Raw genomic sequence first — 27,556 nt, forward strand, 5'->3', positions numbered from 1 at the left:
CTATTGTGTTGAAAAAACGAGTGAACTTGGTCTTTATAATGATTTTGATTTGATCATTGCATCATGATTTTTTCCATGCCATCGATGTTATGTTGCTCATGTGTGTATGCAGGGCAGAAGAGCAGCTGCCCGTGAGTCATGTCGGACTGAAGACAGTGCAGCTGTACAAATGTGACCCATGTAAAGAATTGTACAAATGCAAGGCTGTTAATTCTGAGAGTGTTAGTGTTTGTGTTGTTCTCTCTTCCACAGCCAGGCGTATGCACACAGCTGTCAGCGTGTTGTGACACATGGAGCCTCGCATCCATCTGTTTAACTGTCAATAAGACAGAGAGGAAGAGCGCACGGGAGAGGAGGAGGAGGGCTTTGCGCGTCGTCGTTGCCAATGAGCGCAGTGCTATCTAATTAAACCCCTACCACGTAATCCCAGTGACACACCCCACCCCATCCCCTTGGACTACACTGCCGACGCACAACACGCAGACCGTCAGAGCTCCACAGCTGTCCCGATCCCTGCAGCAAAGCGGCCGCAGCAGCACCGTCACGGCAGCCTCTTGCCTCCCCTGCGCGGTAGCATGGTTGACAGGTTCTGGGGGGTGTAGCAGTGTCGACTGTAGCAGCGGAGTATGAGTGTGAGTGTGCGTGAGCGCGCGTTTGTGCGGTAACCGCAGTGGCCAAACCACAAAGAGCGCTGCCCCGCAAGGTGATTGCACCGGAGCTCCGGAGGCAGGCGTCCGGAGCGAGCCCCAGCATCCACGCGTCTCCACGGGCTGTCCTGCGCGCGCAGCAGGGAGCCCTTCCGCTGCAGCTCAGACCTACAACCGGTAAGGGAAAAGAAGGACTCAGCATTTGTTATTCGTTTACATGGATCTCCTCCTGAGCCTTGCATCGCTCACGGAGAGAGCTGCTGCAGACGCTTCTGTGTATACAGCTGGAAACATTCCACCAACACATCTAGAGATCATTTTGCAAGGTCAAAAATCGTGCTTTTTTAGTCCCTTCGAGGTGCAAAAGAAGAAAAAAACGTTTTCCTTGCGCAGGCAATGGCACGAGGGCAGAGTAGGCCATTTTTATGAATGATCTGAACCAGACAAGAGACAGGTTGCTTCTCAGCTGCTCCTAAAAACGGAGGAAAGGGAGTGAGTTTTCTCATGCAAGTGTTGTTTTACATAGCAACGATTTGCACTCTTGCAACAATAAGATGTTTGGTCTTTTCCCCTCATGCAAGGTTCACCATCGCTGTTTCCTGCAACCTCCAACAAATCTGCTCACAAAGGCAAAGTGAATAAAAACAGGTCCTGCTAATAAGTTCGCATGTGCCTTACTCTGCTCTCACCTCGCTGCAGCACAATCCTTTTGTTAAACAAACCCAGCCGCTGCACACTTTCTGTTTCATCCGTTTGAATTAAACTTCTCTCAGAGGGAAGTAGAATTAGAGCAAAAAGTCAGACATCTCTTATGCTTTTGGAAGGGTTAGGTTGAGACAATGATGAGGGATGACCCCGGCTTAATCAAGGTGGGGCCTCTAAGGGTTTGATCTGCCCCCTGGAGTCTTGTCCTGGATGCAGCCGCTTGATTCTGGTAGAAATATTCAGAGTTCTGCCTCGTATGCTTCGGGGAGTCATGGCATGTGCTTATGTTACATAAGAGGATAAATGTGTGCTGGAGCTCTACTCGGTGTCACCTAGACTCACACACACACACACACACACACACACACACACACACACACACACACACACACACACACACACACACACACACACACTCCTTTAGAACTCAGCAGCAGAGGTTTTAACCCGCAGGCATTAGGCTCCTCACAAATGATAAATGTCGTTAAGGGCTTTCAGCCAGGTAGGTATGGCACGCTAACTAATTACCACCAACTTTACCCCTCTGGCTGCTCATGCATTTTTCCAGTGTTGTCATCTCAGCAAAACTCAGCATCTTTACTGACTCTGAAGAACTTTGTTGTGTTTAAAGCAACCACAAGGCCTCGGACAGCCTACGCTTTCTGCATCTTATCGCCACATTACTGACTAGAGGAACGTTTTTCCCTGGGGAGATCTCCAGACAGCAAGCAAACAGATTTCTTTGCAAAGTGGCTCTTTGGTCAAAGGGTAGGGCACCATAATGGGAGGAAAAGGAAAGTGCTGTGTCAGTCATTTGTGAAGGCTATAGGGCATTTTAATGAGCAAATATGGCTCATTTACTTGTTTGCATTGACAAAGTAGTTTACCCGAAAGTGGTTACCGTAAAAAAGACTTTTCCAGACGGGCCAGTGTTGTCAAAATGTGCTCAACTCATCATGAAGCTCATCAAATGTATTATTATTAATCTGGTTGAGAATATGACTGGACTTGATATGTTTAGCATAGATGTTCAGGTACAGCGATGTGTGAAAACCCTGACCTACGTGGGAAAGAAGGCTTTTCTTTAATGAAGTTGGTGAATAGTTAGTTTGATGTGCAACTAAACTTTTAATCATAGCTCTCCTGGATTTTTTTTTGTATCGTTAAGGTTTGAATTAATCATAAAATAAAGTATCGTGTTGCCTGAAGGAAATTTAACACCTAAATGTCTGTAGGACAGTAGCTCTTTTCTTTTCAGAGGGTGTGGTAGACCTTTGGGCCTCCGACAAGAAGCTCCACATTAAATACGTTCTTGCTCTGTGTCTGCAGGACTGCGGGGCTTCACTTGATCGTCTGTAGCTGACTTTATTGTTGCATTTTCATGGCTGTCAGTGTTGCAGTGGTTAGGTTACATGTTTAGCTTGGACCACTGACATCCGAACCACAAGAAAACTCTAAATGGGGCATGCTTTCAACAAGTTAATAGGAATAAAATAACTTTTATGAAACATTATAAGCCCACAAAAGTGAAGCAAAAAGCCACCGAGGACGGTTCTTGTTAAAGAGGTTGTTTATTAGCCTGGCACGCCATCTGGCCACGACCTATAGACAGATCTCAGTCAGGAGGCTGAATCTGTGGGTGTCTTTCAAACGGTTTCTGCGTGCTGCTGGACAACAACACCGCTACAGATGTCAGTCAACGGGGCAGTCCACCATGCGACGTCAAAGACAACGAAAAATCATTTTAAAATAAAGAGTTTAAGTACCTCCGTCTTCTCTTGAGTCGATGTCCTATCATCTCGCCAAACCAATAGAGCGCTGTGGTTGGCATGACGCAGCTCTGCCCAAGCCAGTGGTCGACCTGCTGAGGCTACCATGGAGCTTGGCTAGGCCGACTTGCCGAGCAAATACGTTTAGCTTCTGCTACGGTACGTTTAGATTTGTAGGCTAGAGGCTGATGGCATTAAAACAATCTGTTGACACGTGGGACAGAGGAAGTGTCTATTTTTAGACATCAACAGGAAACTAATGAACTTGGTGGAGGAAGTTAAAGCTTTATAACTAGAAAACGGTGAGAAAGACAAGCAGGTTAGGTGACTGGGGCTGGAGCAAGATGCCCAAATGAGTGACATCATAATTACGGATTATAGGCCAAACCCTGTTGATGCGCCCTGGCAATGACAATGGCCAAGCACTAGTGAACCTATCTGTTGGTGGTTTTGCTTGTGATTAGTGCCTATAACTCATCCATGAGGAAATTTATCAAATCTCTGCACAATATAACCAATAGACAATCCAATATGGCCGATCTACCCACAACACTCTTCATTGTTATTCAAAGAACGCCAGTTGTCACTTCTAGCATCTTCTGAACCACCCTGGCTCATCTTATAAAAACCTTATACACCAAAAGCACAGCTATGCAGCTAATATATTAGATATTGTTTTCTTAATAGATCTCGTAAATTCACTTGAAAACTTTCAACAGACATATTTACATTTTAAGATGGAACGAGTGTGTACTCTGGCACGAGCTGTGGCAGATGGTATACGCTGCATTAACTTGTGACATTTCTGCCACTTCACTCATTCAGCATCACAGAAATATTTCAGGAAGAACTTGCAGAACATTTAGACAACATGTTAAATGACAAGCTCCTGTACTCAGGCAGGTCAAGCAGGGAGTTTCAAGTAATTCTATCATTCAAGTAAAACAAATAAAATAAACGCAAGTCATAAGCATCCAGAAGTAGTACTGATGGGCGGAGCTATGTAAGATCCAGCAACTCGTAGCGTTTTAATATGTTGGCAAATGTTTTGTAGTGTTTCAGTAAATAAAAACATAACTAATACCATCGATTTTTGATCTGATTCTCCCCTTCCAACAATCTTATACACAAGTCCAATGATTGTAATGGCTCTAAAGATAATCTTATCGATAAATCCTATAGTGTGTGGTGTGTTAAGAGTGTTCTTTTCTGCTCAAAGGGATGCCAGGACCGCTTCGATCATAAATCCGGGGTTTCAGGAGTACGAGTGTGTGATGGTAGATAGATATTCTGTTGTCCAAATGGTTCATTTTAACACTGATTTATCCAAAGAACAGGATGCCAGAAGTCCCTGTCTTTGCCTTTGTTCTCTCTAGAAAACCCAAGTCTGGCCTTCATGTTTTCCTTCTGTGAGCTACGGTTTCCTCCTTGCACACATGCATCTTAAAGAACCTGTGCCATGCTATTTTACACGTTCCAGAGCAAATATAGGGACAACATATGATTAAATATTACCACCGGCTCTGTAGGGGGTGCTGGTCGTGATGACGCAGCAACACCCCCATCTAGCTGTCTGCAGCTGTTGGATACACCAGCTAGGATTTGCAGCTGAGAATTTTTTCTCTTCAGACTTCTTATGACCTGCTATTTAAATGAAACGACTTTGACAGCCAGACCTGTGCATGCGGGCAGATGTCTGAGATTTCTGCATCGCTTTCTCTGGTCAGGGTAACCGCTGATTTCAAAATCTTCAGAGATCTTTTTAAATTCCTTACCAGACTTGTAAGCTGCTGCAATCTTCACCCTGTAGGCATCAGCAAACCATTTTAATCTCCCCATGATGTTCAGTCTCATCTCAACAGTCAGGTGCGCCTCAGATTAAGGTTTAACTAGAACAAGCTTGTATGAAAGTGCTGAGTAAAAATGTTCTGATCGCGTACCCCTGACGTAACACACCTGTGAGCAGTCTGAACTAACAGGGAATAACTATTTCCGTGGTTTAGGATGATGCCTGGATGGGCTTGATTTGAGGCCGGTGTTTCCCACTGCAGCCGCTGTAATCTGCCCTGATCCTCTTGGTGCGAGGCGTCTCCTGCCCCGCGGAGTCCGATAATGCCTACGATAAGGCTGAGAGAGCAGCTGCTCTACACCAAACCCCAGAGTCTACCAATCAGCACAGAGGGATGCTCAGAGTATCTTGAGTTTAGAGGCAGTGGTGACTTCAGTTCTGCACACAAATCTGATTTGAAAGGATTGCAGTTGCATGAAAAAGCGCAGACATTCCCTTCTGTAGCGGCATGTTGCTGCTCTGTCTTCTTGAATCCAGAATCTGCAATAATACAGCAGAACCAGCGTATTATTACAGCTTTAATCTGTTCATGAAACTGTAAAAAAATGTGACATAAGAACAAGAGGACAGTGCAAAAAGAGGAAGAAATGAAAACTATAAAAACAATGAAAGAGGGTGAAAATGTCCTTAAAGCCGCCCGAAGGCTCGAATCACAGCCCGTCATGCCCAGAGCTCATCATATAGATCAGCTAGGGATGATGGGGTGTGTGTGTGTGTGTGTGTGTGTGTGTGTGTGTGTGTGTGTGTGTGTGTGTGTGTGTGTGTGTGTGTGTGTGTGTGTGTGTGTGTGTGTGTTGGACGGGGGTAGCTGAGAGCACACACTGGCCTCACACTTCCATCACTGACATAAGATCTCACACTGCTCTATTTTTCTCTTCCTTTATCGGACCCCATCCCCCATCCTCTTCCCTCTTTTATATCTCACACTGGATCATCACATCTTCCTCTTCCTCATAGATACCTTTCATTAGATCTTTTCCACTTCATTTTGCCTGTCAAGTCATTTCAAAGTGCTCCCAGAGAATGAAGTAGCGTAATTAGTGCCTTTACTCTGAAAAGCTACACAGAAAAACAGTATCTTGACTCTTCACTCGTCTCTTTGATTCTGATGCCTCTTTTTCCACACCTGAGTAGAATGTGAAGGATGTTTAGAGTAGTCTCCACCTGTAGCATCTCTGCCTGTAGCTCAGAAACACACGGTCCTTATGTCTTGTTCCTACTTGTGTTTATTGTAAGATTGAGAGGAACATGACAGAATGCTCAGGGTGAAAATTTCAAGCAATGACAGCAGCAATTATGCTTTGCGCTGTCCTCCGCTGCCGGCTACTCACCGGGCTCTTGGGGCAGTAGCAGAGGGCTAATCAGAAATAGCTAAATCGATCTGGCGCCGGCTGGCTCAGATGCATTTACAAGCTGCTGTGATGACTGCAGCCTCAGTTCTTCAGCTGCTGGTGCAATCATGCAGCAACTTTACTTTCTGCAGAGCTATGATTATGCTTATTTATTTAGTAGATGCTTTTATATATATGTATGTTAATTAATGTAATATGCATGTTTTTGGCCTGTGGGAGGAAACCCACGCATACATGAGAACATGCGTACTCTGTGCTGAAGGGTCGTAGTGACAATCAGACTGGGGAGTGAAATAATGCCTTAAAATTTGTGGAAAAGTCCCTTTTTACATTAGTTGTTGCCTTATTTGTACATCTTGTCACATCAGTGAGTTATTATTAATGATGCTGCTGTTCAGCAGCTGCTAGGTTCAGAGAATGGGTCAGGCTATGGGTGACGGGTTCAGCTCGATGTATGGGGTCATGGTTAGATGAGTGCTTTAGAAAAATCATATTATAGCAAAAAATATACTTTTCAACAACAGTCATGATGTTGATGAGCAGTCACATTACTATGATTCTGTAGCAATCAACATGCATGTTAAATATAATATAATATAATATAATAAAATGTAATATGATATAATGTAATATAATATAATATAATATAATGTAATATGATATAATATAATATAATATAATATAATATAATATAATATAATATAATGTGATGTAATGTAATGTAATGTAATATAATATAATATCATATCATATCATATCATATAATATAATGTAATGTAATGTAATGTAATATAATGTAATATAATATAATGTAATATAATGTAATGTAATGTAATGTAATATAATGTAATATAATATTTAAAAATCTGTTATCACCATGTAAGTCATTCAATGAGAAATAAATAGTCCTTTTTGTTAAGTGGAAGTATTTTAAAAATAAACTTGAAAAAACATTTTATTTGCTATTTATAACAATAAATGTTGTTTTAAAATGTTGTTTTATATTAGATTAGTTTTTTAATGTAGTTGTTCACTGATGATGACAGTAATGTCCATAGTAATAATGGGATGTAATAATTATGATGGTGTTGACCGTCCTGGTCTGTGTGTGTGTGTGTGTGTGTGTGTGGGGGGGGGGGGGGGTCGTTATTATTATTAGAATTATTAGTATATTTTCTGATCCAAGAAAAGTCTTTAAAACACTCATTATTCCGTTTAAAATGTCTTGCTTATGTATATAACAGGAAGAAATTGCTAATATGTACACAGATGCCATGATTCTTTTGCATATGGATTACTGCTTGACTACTTTCACACAAGCTGCCTGTACTACAACAGAAAAACTTTTCAAACAAACTTTAAAAAGCTGGTTAAAAAGTCAAGATCCTCTCACAAATATGGTTCTCTATCGAGGCAAAACATGATGAAATATTCAGAGACTTCTAGGTCCTCGTTGGTTTGGCTCTGCCTGCCCTGTTCGACTTTATTGAGTGTAGCTACTAGAGCTGAAACAAGAGGGGAATGTCAGGTTTCTCGTTTACTGCAACTCATACCTGGAACCCTGGGAGACAGAACTAATGAGCATCACATCCAACAGACTGTTCTCTAAATCCATTAAACAGAATAATAGCTGTCAGCCACAACACTTGATTTAACAGAAACATCCAGAGTAACAAGTAAATAAGATCACATTTCAAAGGTAAGCTAAATGTTGGGGGTCTATTCAGTTTCACACGTTAGGTATGTTTCCACTACGGGGATTCTGGAAAAATGCATACATGTGACAGCTGATTTTAGTGCAGTTTTTTCTGTCATAGAGAAAATCTCTGACTGCATTCCCTAAGCAAGGATGTGTGGAATCAACCGGGCCAGGCTGGGGGCCGGCTGGGGGCCGGCTGGGGCTATCTGGGTGGTGTGAAGCCAATGCTAGTGGGGAAGGCCCTAAAGCACATGTGTCAGACACAAGGCCCACGGGCCAGATGTGGCCCTCCACATCATTTAATGTGGCCCGCAAGAGATTCAAGTGTCTTAAAATAAGTCTATGCCACTTCAAAGAGCACATTGACTATAAACTACGTTTCCCATACTGCATGGTGATGGCGATTGTGTTCCCAGTGCAGTGACTCGCCACTGAGTCGCAGTGTATCCACTTCAATGTTTAATTAATGCAACAAGTGAAAATAACTGTCCACACATCATCCCAAAATGTCCAGGAAGAGAAAGATTGATGCAGAAGGAAGGTGTTTCAACAAAGATGGAACATGTTGATGCTTCAAGGAGAAAAACCGGTGTCATTAGCATCCATGCTACTAGCATCAGCGTCCGCAGCGTTACCTCCTCTGCCTCGGACAAACTCAAAACACTTCTCTTACTCAGTGCTGAATTTGCTCAGCAATTAGTCGACTCGGAAGCCCAGAAATGTATTTTAACCGCTCAGTAATCTGTCTGCTGCTGACATAGAAAGTGCACCGACCAACATCCAGACCGAGATGATTTAACTCCAGTTTAGCGACAAGCTCAAGTCACTATGACTCTGTGGCTGCTGCGGCTTTAATTCCCCTCCCCGACACAACTGCGTGATCCAGATGCTCTCCATGTCCAGCAGCACAAACCTGTGTGAGCAACGTTTCTCACTGATGAACTCCTTCCTCAGCTCAGAGCCTGACCCCACAGATGCAGGTCTGGCTGGAACAGGTGAGCATCACAGGATATCAGAGCGGAGAAAACTGGGATTGAATTATTTTGGTTTTAATAACATTTTCTGCTCAAAAGCATGAAAGTTAATGGGTGAGATATTGCAGTTTCATTTAAGAGAATTACTATTGTCCCAAAAACTAGTTTTCTTGTCCGGGGATTGGACCGCCAAGGCTCCCGCCTTGGTCTGCCACCCGATTCGCATTGCACCGGACCCTTCATGTTCCTCCTGCGGGTGGTGGGTCCACAGTTGGACGAGCCCATGTATCCGGTTCGGGCTGGGCCCGGCCGGGCCCCATGGGCGAAAGCCTGGCCACCAGGCGCTCGCTCACGGGCCCCAACCCCAGGCCTGGCTCCAGGGTGGGACCCCGGTAACCCTCCGGGCCGGGTACTCCGACTCTTCGTTTTAACCGCCATGAAAGATCCTTCGAACCGTTCTTTGTCTCACCCTTCACCTAAGACCAATTTGTCATGGGAGACCCTACCAGGGGCACTAAGTGCCCCAGACAACATAGCTCCTAGGATCATTAGGGCACTCAAACTCCTCCACCACGATAAGGTGACGGTTCAATAGATTTTGTAGTCGTATCATCTGACCTGCGGCCGTATGTTTTGGACACCCGAGTGAAGAGAGGGGCGGAGCTGTCAACTGATCACCACCTGGTGGTGAGTTGGATCAGATGGCAAGGGAACATGCCGCGTAGACCTGGCAGACCCAAACGCATAGTGAGGGTCTGCTGGGAACGCCTGGCAGAAGAACCTGTCAAGACGGTCTTCAACTCCCACCTCCGGCAGAGCTTTGACCACGTCCCGAGAGCAGTGGGGGACATTGAGTCCGAGTGGGCCTTGTTCCACTCAGCGATTGTTGAGGCGACTGTTGCTAGCTGTGGTCGTAAGGTGGCCGGTGCCAGTCGTGGTGGAAACCCCCGTACCCGCTGGTGGACACCAGAGGTTCGGGGAGCCGTCAGGCTGAAGAAGGAGGCCTACAGGGCGTGGCTGGTCTGTGGGTCTCCGGAGGCAGCAGACAGGTACCGGATAGCCAAGCGGGGTGCAGCAGTGGCAGTTGCCGAGGCAAAATCTCGGGCGTGGGAGGAGTTTGGTGAGGCCATGGAGAAAGACTATCGATCGGCTCCAAAGAGGTTCTGGCAAACTGTCCGGCGCCTCAGGAGAGGAAAGCAGCAACTCGCTCACACTGTTTACAGTGGGAATGGGGAGCTGCTGACGTCAACTGAGGCTATAGTCGGACGGTGGAAGGAATACTTTGAGGAGCTCCTCAATCCCACCAATGCGCATTCCGAGGACGAACCAGAGCTGGGAGGCCTGGGGATGGACTGTCCGATCTCGGGGGCAGAAGTTGCTGAGATAGTCAAACAACTACACAGCGGCGGAGCCCCGGGGGCGGATGAGGTTCGTCCTGGGTATCTCAAGGCTATGGATGTTGTAGGGCTGTCATGGTTGACACGTCTCTACAACATTGCGTGGTCATCGGGGGCAGTTCCTAGGGAGTGGCAGACCGGGGTGGTGGTCCCCATCTTTAAGAAGGGTGACCTGAGGGTGTGTTCCAACTATAGGGGGATCACACTCCTCAGCCTCCCTGGAAAGGTCTACGCCAAGGTACTGGAGAGGAGGGTCCGATCGATAGTTGAATCTCAGATAGAGGAGGAACAATGTGGTTTTCGTCCTGGCCGTGGAACTGTGGACCAGCTCTATACCCTTGCAAGGGTGATGGAGGGGGCATGGGAGTTTGCCCAACCAATCCACATGTGCTTTGTGGATTTGGAGAAGGCTTATGACCGTGTCCCCAGGGGCACCCTGTGGGGGACGCTCCAGGAGTATGGGGTGGGTGGCTTTCTGTTAAGGGCCATTCAGACCCTTTACCAGAGGAGAGTGAGTTTGGTCCGCATAGCCGGTAGTAAGTCGGACCTGTTCCCAGTGAGGGTTGGACTCCGCCAGGGCTGCCCTTTGTCACCGGTTCTGTTCATCACTTTTATGGACAGAATTTCTAGACGCAGCCGTGGTGTGGAGTGTGTCGAGTTTGGTGGCAGGAGAATCTCGTCTCTGCTTTTTGCGGATGATGTGGTCCTCCTAGCTTCATCCAGCTCTGACCTTCAGCTCTTGCTGGGTAGGTTCGCGGCCGAATGTGAAGCGGCTGGGATGAGGATCAGCAGCTCCAAATCTGAGACCATGGTTCTCGACCGGAAAAGGGTGGCTTGCCACCTCCGGGTCGGGGGAGAGGTCCTACCTCAAGTGGAGGAGTTTAAGTATCTCGGGGTCTTGTTCACAAGTGAGGGTAGGAGGGATCGGGAGGTCGACAGGCGGATTGGTTCGGCGTCTGCAGTGATGCGGACGCTGAGCCGATCTGTCGTGGGGAAGAGGGAGCTGAGCCAGAAGGCCAGGCTCTCGATTTACCGGTCGATCTACGTCCCAATCCTCACCTATGGTCATGAGCTTTGGGTAATGACCGAAAGAACGAGATCGCGGATACAAGCGGCCGAAATGAGTTTCCTCCGTAGGGTGGCCGGGCTCAGCCTTAGAGATAGGGTGAGGAGCTCGGACATTCGGGAGGGACTCGGAGTAGAACCGCTGCTCCTCCGGATCGAAAGGAGCCAGTTGAGGTGGTTTGGGCATCTGGTCAGGATGCCTCCTGGACGCCTCCCCGGGGAGGTGTTTCGGGCATGTCCTGCCGGCAGAAGGCCCCCGGGTCGACCCAGGACACGTTGGAGAGGTTACATCTCCAATCTGGTCCGGGAACGCCTTGGGGTCCTGCCGGAGGAGCTGGTGGACAAGGCCGGGGAGAGGACGGCCTGGAGCTCCCTAGTTGGGATGCTGCCCCCGCGACCCGGACCCGGATAAGCGGAGGAAGACGAAGACGAAGAATTACTATTTTTTATTTATGTTCTTGGCCTGTAAAAATATATTTTATCTACTTTAAAACAGGAAAGATTACAGATAGAAGAATAGAATAGAAATAAAATAGAAAATCCCTTTATTGTCCCTCAGTGGGGAAAGCTTGGTGTCACAGCAGCAGTAACGTTCAATACAGGAGCAACAAAGGAGAATAAAAAATAAAGAATAAACAAATAAGCATAACATAGAAACACGTAAAAAATTCACAAGATAAAAAATAAGAAGAAATGCTGAATATATGCAGATTTTAAGGAATAAAATATATTTTTTTAAATTGATACATAAGTAACGAATACCACTGATGTGTGTTTTATTTAAAATGGACTTGCTCGTGTGTAATTCGGTTATTCCACATTCAGTGTTACTGACAAAATAAGTTTGTTTTCAAATGAAAAGGTTCAACTGTTCATATCTGTAGATAAAGGAAAATTTGCCGTCACTTTTAAAAACATATTGAGTTTGGCCCGCGACTCGTCCCAGTTTTTCATTTTGGCCCAGTGTGAATTTGAGTTCAACACCCCTGCCCTAAAGAAACCTTCATTAAAAACTAGCTTATAAGTTAACAAAAAGTTAGAGGCCTAAAGGTTGGTTTATGCTTGACGCATCCGCGAGGTTCGCACGGCTCCGCACTGTGAAATTGTGACATTTTAACAACCACGCCCCTCCACGCACGGCCCAAAATTTCCACAACGCGCACCTAGGAAAATTTCTAACCACGCGGACGGTCGGACGCAGAAAAACATGGCGGACTGGCAAGAACTAGTACGGCAGAGGTTCGTAAATACAGACATCTGTATGATTCAGCTCTCAGAGATCACCGTGATCAACATGTTGTTAATAATTCTTGGAGAGAAATAGCTCGCACTGTCGGAAAAGACGAGAACGCTGTTAGGAATGCCATAATGTAAACAACAGTCATTTCTACTTCTACTATGGTGTAGTGTTGGGTGCATGCCGTAGAGCTCCATGCTGCCCCCTACAGTTTGGGAGAATATTGGCTCACCGCAGAGACGAGCCGCATGAACCATAAACGCTGCGAGTTGTGAAGCGCGTTCCATCCGGGAGCCGCATCACCGCGCGGAAAGTAAACGCTCGAGCATAAACCAAGTTTAAACTTTCTCTCTAAAATAAAAAGACAAAACTGAACTGAAGTTGACATTAAATGTGCTACTCTCAACCCGCTGTACAGACTTTAGTCCTTAATTAAGACGCTAGCACATTGATGTCAATATATTACTCTTGACTTTTAAAACTTTAAATAACATGGCTCCTAGTTATTTACGTGACCTATTGAATTTGTACACACCATCACGATCACTTCGTTCAACTTCCCATAATTTACTTGCTACACCTCAAGTCCGTCTATCCTCGATGGGCCTTGGGTTTTTTGGCTCACAGGCTCTGCGGTTATGGAATAGCATCCCCTTAGACATCCGTATGGCCAGGTCTATCACTCAGTTCAAATCATTACTGAACACTCATTTGTTTAGACAGACCTTTCTGAATGCCTAATTTGATTTTAGTTGATTGTGTATGTAATTCTGCTATACTATGTAGATTTTAATGGGTAATGTGTATCTTTATTACAACGTTATATTGACTGATTACTTGATGTATTTGTTTATATTTTTATCTTTGACCTTTAGTCTAGTATTTTGGCACTTACTGGGTTTCACTTTTAACTTGTATTTGTTTAATTGATTGATTGATTTTTAATTTTAACTTGCTGAGGACTGTTTTATTTCTGTAAAGCGACCATGAGAGTCCTGAAAGGCGCTGCAAATAAAATTTCTTCTTCTTCTTCTTCTTCTCTGTATGTATTAATTCATGCACTATATATTAATATTCTGGTTTCATTGAAAAACTTGTTCTGTAATAGTTCCTTTACTATTGTGATAAAAATATTTAATCTCAATTCTGAGGCTGCTCTGTAAATAGTTTTCAAATAAACAATACACATAGCAACTTCTGATCAGTCCATATCAATTTCAGACTTAAAATAATGTATTGATGTAAACCACGTCCACTTCCGGGTTAGGCCACGCCCACTCCGAGTACAGATACAGATAATTTAGATGGTTGAACAGATACAGATAGTGGTGTACTCGCTCATCCCTAGTACACATGCTGAGGACTCATAAATGCCATTGAGCTATAAGGCCTGGTACAGGTTAAGAAGAGAAGAAAAAGCCAAATGCACATGATGGAGGGGTTTATCGTTTACCTCCAGTCTAAACTATAAACAGTGTTCTACCAGGCACGGGTCACACAGGAAGTTTGATCCATTCTCTTGGGTTAGTAAAGTGGAAACACTAAATACACAACATGTGAAGCTCAGTTAGATGCATCTTAGTGTGGAAAAAAGACTCCTCAGTAAATCAAATACACTTGACATGTGGTACATTCGAAGTACATTTGATTATGTGATACAACAGCTTACCCCATCTGAAACATGGAGCATGTGAACTGTTCTTCAGCTGATTAGATCCAAACCTTTGGATCTGAAGCAGCTATTCATGCAGAGTTTCAGGAACTCACCTGTTTGAAAAGCATGACAATGGATTAATGATGTGTACTCCAGCTGAACCAGATGTTCGGACATCATGAATAACGTTACTGCAACACCTCTACTTGAACTTACTGTATCTTCAGAGCTAGCTGCTGTTGTCTCCCACAATGTGTGGGGGTAGGAGGTGTTCAAACATCCACATCAGAGCCCCTTCTACCAAAACCCCTCAGCATTGTGGGAAATCTTCCTCATGCCTGTTTCTGAAGGGGAAATTCCTGCTGAGTTCATCCTTCCTGATAAAAGTCAGGGGCAGTAGTAGAAACGTTCTCTGTTTTCATCTGTAGTACAGGAAATTTGGAGCATGATAGTGTGGAGAAGCTGCAGGCTCTTCATCCTTGCACTTCTTACACCGCCGCTGGTGCACCATGTGACTTTTCAGACGAAGCTGAAGGAGAAAGTGAGTGTGAATCATCAGCTACTTGAAATCCAGCTTTTCTGCGATAAAGAGGTTGCGTGGGGAAAGCAGTGCTCAAGAGTATGATTGTGAGATCATGAAGAGCATTTTAAATCCTCTTTGTGAGCGTTTCTAGAGCGTAATGTTACTTGCCTCATGTTAAAGCAACGACTTTACGATTACATCCCCACTCCTTCGATAGGGATACACATCGAACATGACACACCAAAGGGGTTTGTGAGCCACTCAGAACAGTTAAGAAAGATCCAAAGTATGCTTTGCACATAAATATCTTTAGATTTAAGATAGCAACATGGCTCACAACTGCAGAGCTTCTTCTCGATTTCGTCGAAATCCTCGATATTCCATGATAATAATTTTAGGCCATATCACCCAGCCCTAATAGACTCATTGCTCATTTCAGCCATGCCACCTTCTTGTAGTGTTGCAAATTAGAAAATGGTGTGATGGTATGTTGAACATGGGGTGAAAACAGCCATCTAGCTCTTGTAAGTGGGCAGCACGGTGTTGACAGCCAGCAATGCTTGTGTCTCATCACGTTACAGGATATCAGCACCACCCAAACAGAACTTGAATCATTTGATTCAGCTCTATTTAACTCTTTGCACCATCGTTGTTCTCTCCTTTTTTGTTTTTTTGCATGTCTTTCTCATGACTGAGCTCTGTGACGCAGGCTTGAACCTGACTGATTATATCAAGCTCAAATCTTTGATAGAGATCTGGCTGTAATAGCAGCATTATTACATTTAATTTGGATAATTTGAAGGCAGACCATCGGAAGTGCTACATCTTGCCTAGATGCCAGCTGTCCCTTATCCCCTGCTCTTCTCAGAGAACAATCCTTGACCTGAATAAGCAGCTAATTGCCTCTAGCAACAAAAGAAAGTTGATGCTTGGAGAATAATTACCATCTTTATTCCGAGAAGTGACTCCGGCACATGGCTGTCAATGTGCCTTTGGGGCGCTCTATCTCTCTCTCTCCCTCCCTCTCTTTTATGCTGGAGTTGCTGTTCTGGGACACAGGCTAAAATTCACTTCGATGCCTCGAAAGCCTTTCACCCCAGAGGCCTCTCTCTGTAAGGGATGCCCCCTTTTTGAGAGCCCTCGGGGAGCTCAAAAACAGCACATTAACCCTTTGGGTCCCTGGTGCTTGTGGGATAATTCCCCACCCATGCAACGTGATAGTGCTGGAAGGCTGAAGTGAGAGGTATCTGATATCAGTTACCTTGGAGCTTTTTCTGACTCATTCATTTTGTAGTTTGACAGAATGAATGCCACACGCTCTCCAAACTTGGATGAGTCAAGTGCACAATGGCTGAAGTGTAATTTCACCAATGTCAGTCCTCATTAGTAATCAAAAACACATTTAAACCCAGTTTTAGGTCGTTTTATGAAAGAGAAAGGCCACAGGTTCCCGCTGTAGTGGTTCGACTGCCCATTTCTTATTCGGCAGGAGTGGGACGAAAAGATCTAGAGCAGTGATACCATGGGAACCCAGGCTGCTGAAATCCCGGCCCGAGGCATTTAGCAAAGATCAAGGGTGGGTAAAAGGGACACACTGGCAGTGGAACTGGTTTACTGGAGGACAGAAGGTGAAAGGATGTTTTTCAAAGAAAAGAAAGTGAGAGGATTGGGAAAATGGGTGTTTGTTAGCAGATCGAAGGCTGCAGAGTATAGAAGCTATATCAGGATTCACCTTCACGCCGGGGTCAGAAATAGCAGCTGCTGGGATCCCTGTGGGGTTGCTGCAGTTGTGCTAAGGAGAAAATCTCAAAGACTTGAGATCGATCAAATGTTTAGGGGAATCATAGATTATTTTTGATGTCGCAGCAAATGGAGTTGAGTTTATAGCATTTCCAGGTTATGATGCATCGTCCAGTTGAAGCCCTATGTTACACTTTTGACCTTAAGGCCCAAACAAAGTGAATCACTGTGCTCCTGTTCTTGGTGTAGAGTGTTTACAAATCCCACATCACTGTTAAAATGCTCTGATAATCCTCCATATATCCCGAGGATCACTGTAATAGCTGCAACACCAGCTATCGTCATGCACTAGAAGGAGGGTGTTTAAAAATAGTTTTAGTCTAACCCTAACTCTATCAGAACATTCCAGCTTGGTGAAAACCTATAAAAATGGTACATTTGAGATTTTCACATTAAAAGTTGAGTATTTGAGAGCAGCACAGCTTCCTTACAACAACATGGCTTATGTCTTAAAGGGTCAAGATACCTCCAGCAGGAAGATGAGCCAACCTGTGGCTGAATCTGCCTCATGGGAATGCGGCTGCTGCAGATATAATAGCCTGTGTAAGTGTGGGCTCATGATTGGGTCCGCCAGCAGCAGAGCCCCGTCTTCAGTTTGCAGTGTTCAGCAGACTCTATGGATCTTTGTATATCATTTAGCTCGGTCTGAGTGCTAGAATTACACTCTCACCAAAGGACATAGAGCGGCAAAGAGCAGATACTGAACTGAACCGAGTCGGGGGTGGGGGAAGCATTAATTATCCATCACTGCTCCTCTTATTTATTTCTCTTCTTTTAATCCTTCTCATTTACAAACACGCTCTGCCTGCTTCTATCTTATTCTTAAAATGGTGCAAGCGTGCACGTTCAGGTCGCCTTTGATCAACAGATGATCTCTGCTATAGCCTTCCCACACAAGCACATGGTGCTCTACGGCTGGGGAGCTAGCTAGAACACCCTCCCCCACCCAGGGAGGGATGCAGAAATAACAAGAGCTGAATGTATGCCTCTCTTAAAGCTCGGTTCGTTCTATTAATACAAAACAAAATCAATGATTGTGATTTTGACGTTGTTTTTACCTGAAATTGAACAAAAATGTGAAATATAAGCTAGGATAGCTTCTGTCCTTTTTTCTGTGCGACCACTCACCTCGCTCCGCTACCGCGTCCTTACACAGACTGTTGGTATAAACGCATGTGGTCCATTAAAAGGCTGGTGCAGCTACTTCTTTGCTTTTTCCTTTGACTCAGCATGATAAGTGTCACTCATATCAAAGTCTCTGCATGCACTTTGCAGTATTGCATGGAAATGCTAATTATAATCCCACATCTCTATGCAACGTCTTTTACATGTGGAGTGGAGCAGCTCCAAGTCTGAAGTAGTTAATGGACGTGCGCCTGCTACATGGGGAATTTATGTGATACTGGGTGCAAAGCTGAACTTCTCAGTGTAAATACTTTATGAGGAACTGCTCAGGGAAGGCTTTCCACAAGTCTACTTCTTGAAAACTGTTTTATGAATATTATATACATGCTATCCCTGTGTGCTGTATACAACGTAGCTCATATCTACACATAGCGGTCTTGAACACAGGCATTGGGATTTTCTTGTCTTTTTTTCTTGTTTTGTTGTTTTTTTACTGCTAAAGTGACTGAAAGAATGTTATTGTAAAATGTTCAGAGCAGACAAAGTGCATTTCCCCCTTTTCTTAATGATAAATATCGTCGGGGTGGTAGCGAATCCTTTTAACTTCTTCACCTCAGTATTGTCAGTTGATGCTCTGTCACATCTTCCTCTTTTGAATCCAGCTCATGTTTCAGTTATCACAGGTGTGGACTCGAGTCACATGACTTGGACTCGAGTCATTATTTTAATGACTTCTGACTTGACTTGATAAAATCTTATCTAAAGACTTACAACTCGGATTTGAACGCCAATGACTTGCGACTTGAATCAACTTGCATCTGTTGACTTGATGATGACTTGAGCATATTTGATATTCAGAACTTGAGGGAAATTTTGTTTTATTTTTAGAAATAGGACATAACCACTTTTATTCTACAGCCCCCAGTCATTCACTCACATACATCACAGACGTAATAATATAATAGCAGAAGCTAACCGATCATTTTATCCACCTTATTCCTGGCTAGTTGTAACACTTCTGGAGTCGTTACGGTACACTAGGACCAGTTAGGTTCGACTACTAGAGCAGTAACGAAGGTGACTTGTCAAAAAACCACAGACCAGAAAATAAGTTTATATCACCGGCTTATTATTTTTAGAAAAACAGAAAGTAGACAGTTGACATACAATTCACAATGCACATCAAACATTTAACACCAAGGAAATAAGATATTTTAATTTGCCCCTTTTTGTCCAGTAGTTCCCGTTTATCCTATTTGTCTCGAAACCTTTTATTTGGCTTTAAAAGGATGCTATTTTCAACCTAGGTTTTATTAATTTCAAGTTCTAAGTTCAAGTTTGTCCTTTAATTTATTTAAGTTAACACTGTGTTATTTTAAATCTAGTTTAGTTCTTTAATTTCAAAATTTAATTTAATTTTGGTTTAGTTCACCTTTAAATTTCAGTCATTTCCTATTTGGTTTATCCCAACAAAATTATTTACATTTTCATTAATACCATTACAGCATTAAAATGAGTGGTTGACCAAAATAAAATAGCATAAAATGTAAAAACTGAAAACAATTCAGCAAAAGGCTGAACAAACCCTTTAAACAAACAAATAAACAAACAAATAAAGTTGTATTTCTCCTTTAACCATAAATCCCAGAATTATTCTGAATGGTTATCCCGTGCTTTGTGAGTACAGCGTTCTTCTGCAGAGGTGTATGGATGACTCCTACCAGATTCCAGTGAAAGAACGCAACGTCCAGCAGGGGGAGTTGTTCTCCTTCTGCAAGGCACAATTCAAGGGGTCCGGGGGTGGCTCGCCATCTTCTTTCCCGCTTAGGAAATCCAACTCCGGTTCTAGCTCAGCATTTCCCGGTCCAAACCTTAATGGCCTATCATAACGATAGAATAATGTGCTTAAACATTTAAAAATAACACACACACAGCCCTTAGGTAACGGTAAAAGTCTGTTTTTGAACTCATTTAGTCCTCAACGAGGTGGCGCCAACATGGCGCACTGAAAACACATCAAAGGCCTATGAACTGCCGCCTGTGTGTCGAGTAAGGACAAATTCAATGTAGAAATCAACCATTTTAACATAAAACAACATAAATCTGCTACCTTGGCTTTCCATTTACATGGAATTAGCAATATAACACAACAAAACATTTCTTTCATAAAATAAAATACAGTTTCTGAACTCACCAAGTCCCGTTCAGTTATGTTCACAACATCACCAAGGCACAGCCGGTCAGGAAACAGAAATACCTTCTCCAGAGTCTCAAAATGGTTTTATGTGGACTTCAAGGTTGGTCCTTAATATATTTTTATGTCTTATTTATACAGCAGCTCCGCAGGGAGAGTCTGCATCTCTTCCTCCACAGCGCCAAAGTGAAGGAACTACTAGTGATGTGTCGGTCGCGAACGAACCGGCTCTGAGAGCCGGCTCTTTGAAGTGAACGACGGGAGCCGGCTCGTCATTGGGAGCCGTCCCCTCCCCTTTTGCTTTGGTGAAAGCCGCAGGCGATTGGTCAGCATGTGTAACTGCGTGTCCAGACTGTCCACACACAGAGCAGTAGGGGCGGGGAAGAGGGAGGATCAGACTCAGACACACAGCAGAGAACATGCGGGCGGGGGGAGACGAGAAGGAATGAGGAGGAGGAAAAAGGCGAGCGAGAGAGAGGAGAGTGCGACGAAGACGGTGAGAAAATGAGCGCCAGCAGTCAGAAAGTGGAGATTTCTTAAAGTGTTCAGTTACTAAAACCATAGAAATGATAAATATTTGATATATTGCATTTTTTTTTACATTAGTAAATCATTTTACACATAGTTTAGCATTATTTTGGTTATAAATGTACTCTACGCAACAGAAAATCTGAGGAGCCAACTACCTGGTTGGCTGTAGCAGATTATGAGTCACGCTGCAACATGCCCTTCAAAATAAGAGTCTGAACAGATATTTTTGCTTTTCTTTCCCGAATTAACATAAAAACCCATGGATTTGCAAGTTCTTAACCTTTTAACATGTTTTTAAACACAAATAAAATACTACATCATGAAAACTACATGTCTGTGGAACCTCTGCAGCCTCGGCCAGTCTGGTGGTGAGCCAATCACAGCACTCTAAGGGTTTGGTGGGCGGGGTGATGCTGCGAATGAGCAAAGCTGACATGGGCATAGCTCGTTTGAAATAGCTTTGGCATCAACTTTGGACTATTTAGACTTGTGCTTTTCTTTGACTCAAGAGCAGATAGAGGAACTTAAATCCTGTAGATAAATTATTTATTTGGATGTCTTCTTTGACATGTATGTGTATGGTGGACTGCCCCGTTGACTGACATCCATAACAGTGAGAACTGTTGTCCAATACCGCGTGGAGACAGTTTGAAAGACAACCGTAGATGCCACCCTATGACTGAGACCCGTCAGTGGGTCATGACCAGACACATATTGATATTATATAAGATGGCTTGCCAGGCTAGATGCCCTTGGGAGTTCTACAATTCCATCCATACATCCATTTTCTTCCGCTTATCCGGAGTCGGATCGCCGGCGCAGCAGCCTAAGCCGAAACGCCCAGACTTCCCTCTCCCCAGCTACTTGAGTCAGCTCCTCTGGGGGAATCCCAAGGCGCTCCCTGGCCAGCCGAGAGACATAGTCCCTCCAGCGTGTCCTGGGTCTTCCCTTGGGTCTCCTCCCAGTTGGACGTGCCCAGAAAACCTCGCCAGGGAGGCGTCCAGGAGGCATCCTGACCAGATGCCCGAGCCACCTCAACTGGCTCCTCAATGTGGAGGAGCAGCAGATCTACTCCAAGCTCCTTCCAGATGTCACAGAGCTTCTCACCCTATCTCTAAGGGAGAGCCCAGCCACTCTGCGGAGAAAACATATTTCAGCCGCTTGAATCCGCGATCTCGTTCTTTCAGTCTCTACCTAAAACTCGTGACCATTTGTGAGGGTAGGAACGTAGATCGACCGGTAAATTCGCCTTCTGGCTCAGCTCTCTCTTCACCACGACAGACCGGTACAGCGCCCGCATCACTGCAGATGCAGCACCGATCCGCCCATCGATCTCACGCTCCAGCTTTCCCTCACTCGTGAGCAACTTATGAATTCTACAATAATTCCAGCTAAATAAAAGTTTGGGTGAAGTTGGTAAGTAGACTGTGATTCTATTTGGCCTATTGCTGAGCCTGTTTACATTGTGATTTTATTAATATTTAGAGGTAAACATATCAAGACAAGTGAGTAAAGGAAATGTCTTGGTGTGTCGTTTTCAAACGTGCCGGGGAGGATACAGGATACGTTCTCACAAGGTAGTAAATTTTGGGTACAAATGCAAACTCCTTGTCAGAAAGTATAGGAAACTATGGGGAGAGAACAACCAGTGGCAGTGTGATGGGGAGAAAAAGAATTAGGGGTAAAATAAATTATAGTTATGAGCAAGCCTCCATCTCAGGTGGCTTTGCAGATTGCTTCTCTTTGAGGAGCGGCAAGAGAAGAAGATAGGCTAGAAACAAACAAAAACCAATGGCTCCTGTCAATTTTAACGCGTTCCCTATTTTGAGGAGCATCAGAGCGTGTTCCTTTATTTTGCCTTGTGTCTTCTTGCTTTTTCTCATTCTCTCCGCGTCCGTTTCTTCCTCTAATGACCGAGTTTCTGGCAGATGAACTGAAGGCAGCGTTTTCTCATCTTATGAACGCATATTCAACAGTCAGAGACAGCGTGGCCAGGTTTGGAAATACTCAAATTGGAGTGGAACTTTTAGGCTTTCCACATTATGTCTGCCCCTTCTTCTGGGGCTCACCCTATCCCCATCTCTGTCTGGTTTTCTCTTTTGTCTTTGTCCAATTTATTGCAGATCCAGCTGAGCAGGTACCTTATTGCAGTCGTGTTATTAAAAGTCTGATATCAGCCAGCCGCAGCCATCCACTACTTATGGCAGTGCTTCTCTGCCCTCAGTTAGTCAATAATACATTTAATGTTATTCTATTTCACAGTGATGCCCAGAGAAAAGATTTCAGCCTGGTGTGGGAGGATTTCACTCTGCAGTCTGAAAACCTTTCTATGAAACCCACTTCAGTCTTCCTCAAGGAGCAGCTTACACAACTTGGGGAGATGAGTTTTCCAATTAGTTAGTGCAAACTATCACATATATCATATATATACATATAATGTGGCAAGGTGGATAAACAAGGGCCCAGGCGGGATTCGATCCCCAGACTCCCGGGTGAGTGTCATACGCTCTAACCAGTCAGTCAAAGGGACATCCCACTGGCCACGTAGCCAGGGCGCATGATCAATCGGGACATTGTGACAGGAAGCTCACACTGTCACATATATATATATATATATATATATATATATATATATATATATGTATATATATATATATATACATATATATATATATACATATATATATATATTTATATATATATATGTATATATATATGTATATATGTTATATATATATATATATAACATATATACATATATATATTTATATATATATATGTATATATGTTATATATATATATATATATATATATATATAACATATATACATATATATATACATATATATATATAAATATATATATATATATATATATATTTATATATATATATATATATATATATATATATATATATATGTATGTATGTATGTATATATATATATATATATATATATATATATATATATATATATATATATATATATATATATATGTGTATATATGTTATATATATTTATGTATGGACCATGTTTACAATTGTCCAATAAAGTTGTTGAAATATCTTGCAGAACAATCAAATGTGAGTCATGTGTACAGAAGGGTGGCCAGAGTACATACTTGTGGAGAATTAGTGTTGAGGACAATGGTGGAATCTTTACAGTCAGTGGTCTGTTCATATGGAGATCCAAGATCACGTTGAACGTTGATGCCATCAGTCCTAGCAACAGCAGTTTGCTGACAAGTGTCTGCAGAAACATGATATTAAATGCAGAATTGACATTAAAGTAAAAAGCTTGTCCCTCCGATGACCGTGAGAGGGGGAAAGCAACACGTCCCCGTTGCGTTTCGCCAACGCCCATGAAAACGCCGGGTGGGGGAGCGTTTGGAAGAAAATATGAATGGTTCTTTATGAGGACTCGGCTTTTATTGTTCACTTTCAACACCCGTTCAAAAGTTTCTATTCGTTTGTGAACATCACATCACTACTTCGCACACGTCACCTGATCATGTGGATCTGTCATTGTGGTGATTTACAAGAGTCTTGAACAGAGTGCAAAATTGGCTAAAGCGGCAATAAATATCTTTTGGAGTTCAAAAACTTTGTCTTTATATGATTTATTTATGTTAATATACATAGACAGGCAATCAGTTCTTTTAGAATAATGGTGGTAATCGTAAAACTGTTATTATTTCTCAAACTATAATCATACAAACATTTCTAATTGTTGCAACCCTCCCCATGACTAGTGCAAGAGCATGTGCAAAACGGTCAATAGGTCTTTAATCTGTAGTTCATCAAAAACCAAAAAGCCTATTTGGCCTCAGCTATTCAAACCCAGTTGATTAATTAACAATGCCAGTTTGTTTTGAGACTCTCCAAAACTACCTCAACTCCTGCACACATTCTGTCGTACAACAATAAATAATGAAGAGCACGCATTAACTCACTCATTTGATGCAGAGTGTACGGATGCAGTGAGATATAAACTTGTCAGCTATTTAGAAATTACATCACTGCCAAAGAGCAAGAGCAAAAACCCAGTTTCAGCTGTGGATCATTAACTGATGTTTTGCACAGATCCTGCAAAAAATGTAAAAAACACAATATAGGAAGGAATACTTTGCTATGAATATGCAGAAAGTCTGCAAATGAAGCATAGCCAAAATCACATTCTCTTTAAAATGCACACCTACAGTTTTGGTTTATTTATCACTGATTTAAATATTTACATAATTATATCTTTTAAAATGCATCTTAGCTTGCAGTGGAATTGTTTTCATGAGAGAATGGCTGAGGCCTGATATGAAAGGATGGTTCACCAACAAACAGGGTAGGGCCAGGGTTGCATGTAAAAGACAATCTTAGTGCTAGTTGAAGTTAAAAGTTAAGTTCATATTAGTCATGTCCGCATTTGACCTATCCCCCTGGGTAGCAGGGAGCTGCAGCTGTGGTTGTGCTCGGGAATTATTTGGTGATTCAACATTCCAATCCAACCCCTTAAAGCTGAGTGTCAAGCACCATTTGGTACGACCCAAACAGGATTTGAACCCCGATCTCCCAGCCCCAGGGTGGACACTCTACCACAAGGCCACTGAGGGGTTTACAGCAGAATTCATATGTTCAACGATCACCTTTTAAGTGAAGCCAAATTCTCTTGCTGTATTTTGTTTTCTTATTGTAGTTTATTCATTAAAAAATGTAGCACCTTAATCATCACAGTACATCACAGTACATCACAGTACATCACAGTACACCACAGTATACCACAGTACATCACAGTACATCACAGTACATCACAGTACATCACAGTATACCACAGTACATCACAGTACATCACAGTACATCACAGTACATCACAGTACATCACAGTACATCACAGTATACCACAGTATACCACAGTACATCACAGTACATCACAGTACATCACAGTATACCACAGTACATCACAGTACATCACAGTACATCACAGTACATCACAGTACATCACAGTGCATCACAGTACATCACAGTACACCACAGTATACCACAGTATACCACAGTACATCACAGTACATCACAGTACATCACAGTACATCACAGTATACCACAGTATACCACAGTACATCACAGTACATCACAGTACATCACAGTACATCACAGTACATCACAGTACATCACAGTATACCACAGTATACCACAGTACATCACAGTACATCACAGTACATCACAGTACATCACAGTACATCACAGTACATCACAGTACATCACAGTACATCACAGTACACCACAGTATACCACAGTACATCACAGTACATCACAGTACATCACAGTACATCACAGTATACCACAGTATACCACAGTACATCACAGTACATCACAGTACATCACAGTACATCACAGTACATCACAGTACATCACAGTATACCACAGTATACCACAGTACATCACAGTACATCACAGTACACCACAGTACATCACAGTATACCACAGTACATCACAGTACATCACAGTACATCACAGTACACCACAGTACATCACAGTACATCACAGTACATCACAGTACATCACAGTACATCACAGTACATCACAGTACACCACAGTACACCACAGTACATCACAGTACACCACAGTACACCACAGTACATCACAGTACATCACAGTACATCACAGTACATCACAGTACATCACAGTACATCAAAGTACATCACAGTACATCACAGTACATCACAGTATACCACAGTACATCACAGTACATCACAGTACATCACAGTACATCACAGTACATCACAGTATACCACAGTACATCACAGTACATCACAGTACATCACAGTATACCACAGTATACCACAGTACATCACAGTACATCACAGTACATCACAGTACATCACAGTATACCACAGTATACCACAGTACATCACAGTACATCACAGTACATCACAGTACATCACCGTACATCACAGTATACCACAGTACATCACAGTACATCACAGTACATCACAGTATACCACAGTACATCACAGTACATCACAGTACATCACAGTACATCACAGTATACCACAGTACATCACAGTACATCACAGTACATCACAGTATACCACAGTACATCACAGTACATCACAGTACATCACAGTATACCACAGTACATCACAGTACATCACAGTACATCACAGTACATCACAGTACATCACAGTACCTCATAGTACATCACAGTACATCACAGTATATCACAGTACATCACAGTACATCACAGTACCTCATAGTACATCACAGTACATCACAGTACATCACAGTACATCACAGTACATCACAGTACATCACAGTGCATCACAGTACATCACAGTACATCACAGTACATCACAGTACACCACAGTACATCACAGTGCATCACAGTACATCACAGTACATCACAGTACATCACAGTATACCACAGTACATCACAGTACATCACAGTACATCACAGTACATCACAGTATACCACAGTACATCACAGTACATCACAGTACATCACAGTACATCACAGTACATCACAGTACATCACAGTATACCACAGTATACCACAGTACATCACAGTACATCACAGTACATCACAGTACATCACAGTACATCACAGTACATCACAGTACATCACAGTATACCACAGTACATCACAGTACATCACAGTACATCACAGTACATCACAGTACATCACAGTATACCACAGTACATCACAGTACATCACAGTACATCACAGTATACCACAGTACATCACAGTACATCACAGTACATCACAGTACATCACAGTACATCACAGTACCTCATAGTACATCACAGTACATCACAGTATATCACAGTACATCACAGTACATCACAGTACCTCATAGTACATCACAGTACATCACAGTACATCACAGTACATCACAGTACATCACAGTACATCACAGTGCATCACAGTACATCACAGTACATCACAGTACATCACAGTACACCACAGTACATCACAGTATACCACAGTACATCACAGTACATCACAGTACATCACAGTACCTCATAGTACAGCACAGTACATCACAGTA

General features: G+C 43.1%; 1 protein-coding gene across 1 annotated transcript in view; it reads left to right on the forward strand.

The window, feature by feature from the left end:
• Window positions 1-361: 361 nt before the first annotated feature.
• Window positions 362-27,556, forward strand: part of hpca (hippocalcin) — a 61,558-nt gene continuing 34,363 nt past the window's right edge. Inside the window, exon 1 of the mRNA XM_015974274.3 lies at window positions 362-824. The gene's annotated coding sequence lies outside the window, so the exon portion shown is untranslated. The remainder of the gene's footprint in view (window positions 825-27,556) is intronic.

The sequence above is a fragment of the Nothobranchius furzeri genome, chromosome 11 (genome assembly GCF_043380555.1).
Source record: "Nothobranchius furzeri strain GRZ-AD chromosome 11, NfurGRZ-RIMD1, whole genome shotgun sequence".
Classification (NCBI taxonomy): domain Eukaryota; kingdom Metazoa; phylum Chordata; class Actinopteri; order Cyprinodontiformes; family Nothobranchiidae; genus Nothobranchius; species Nothobranchius furzeri.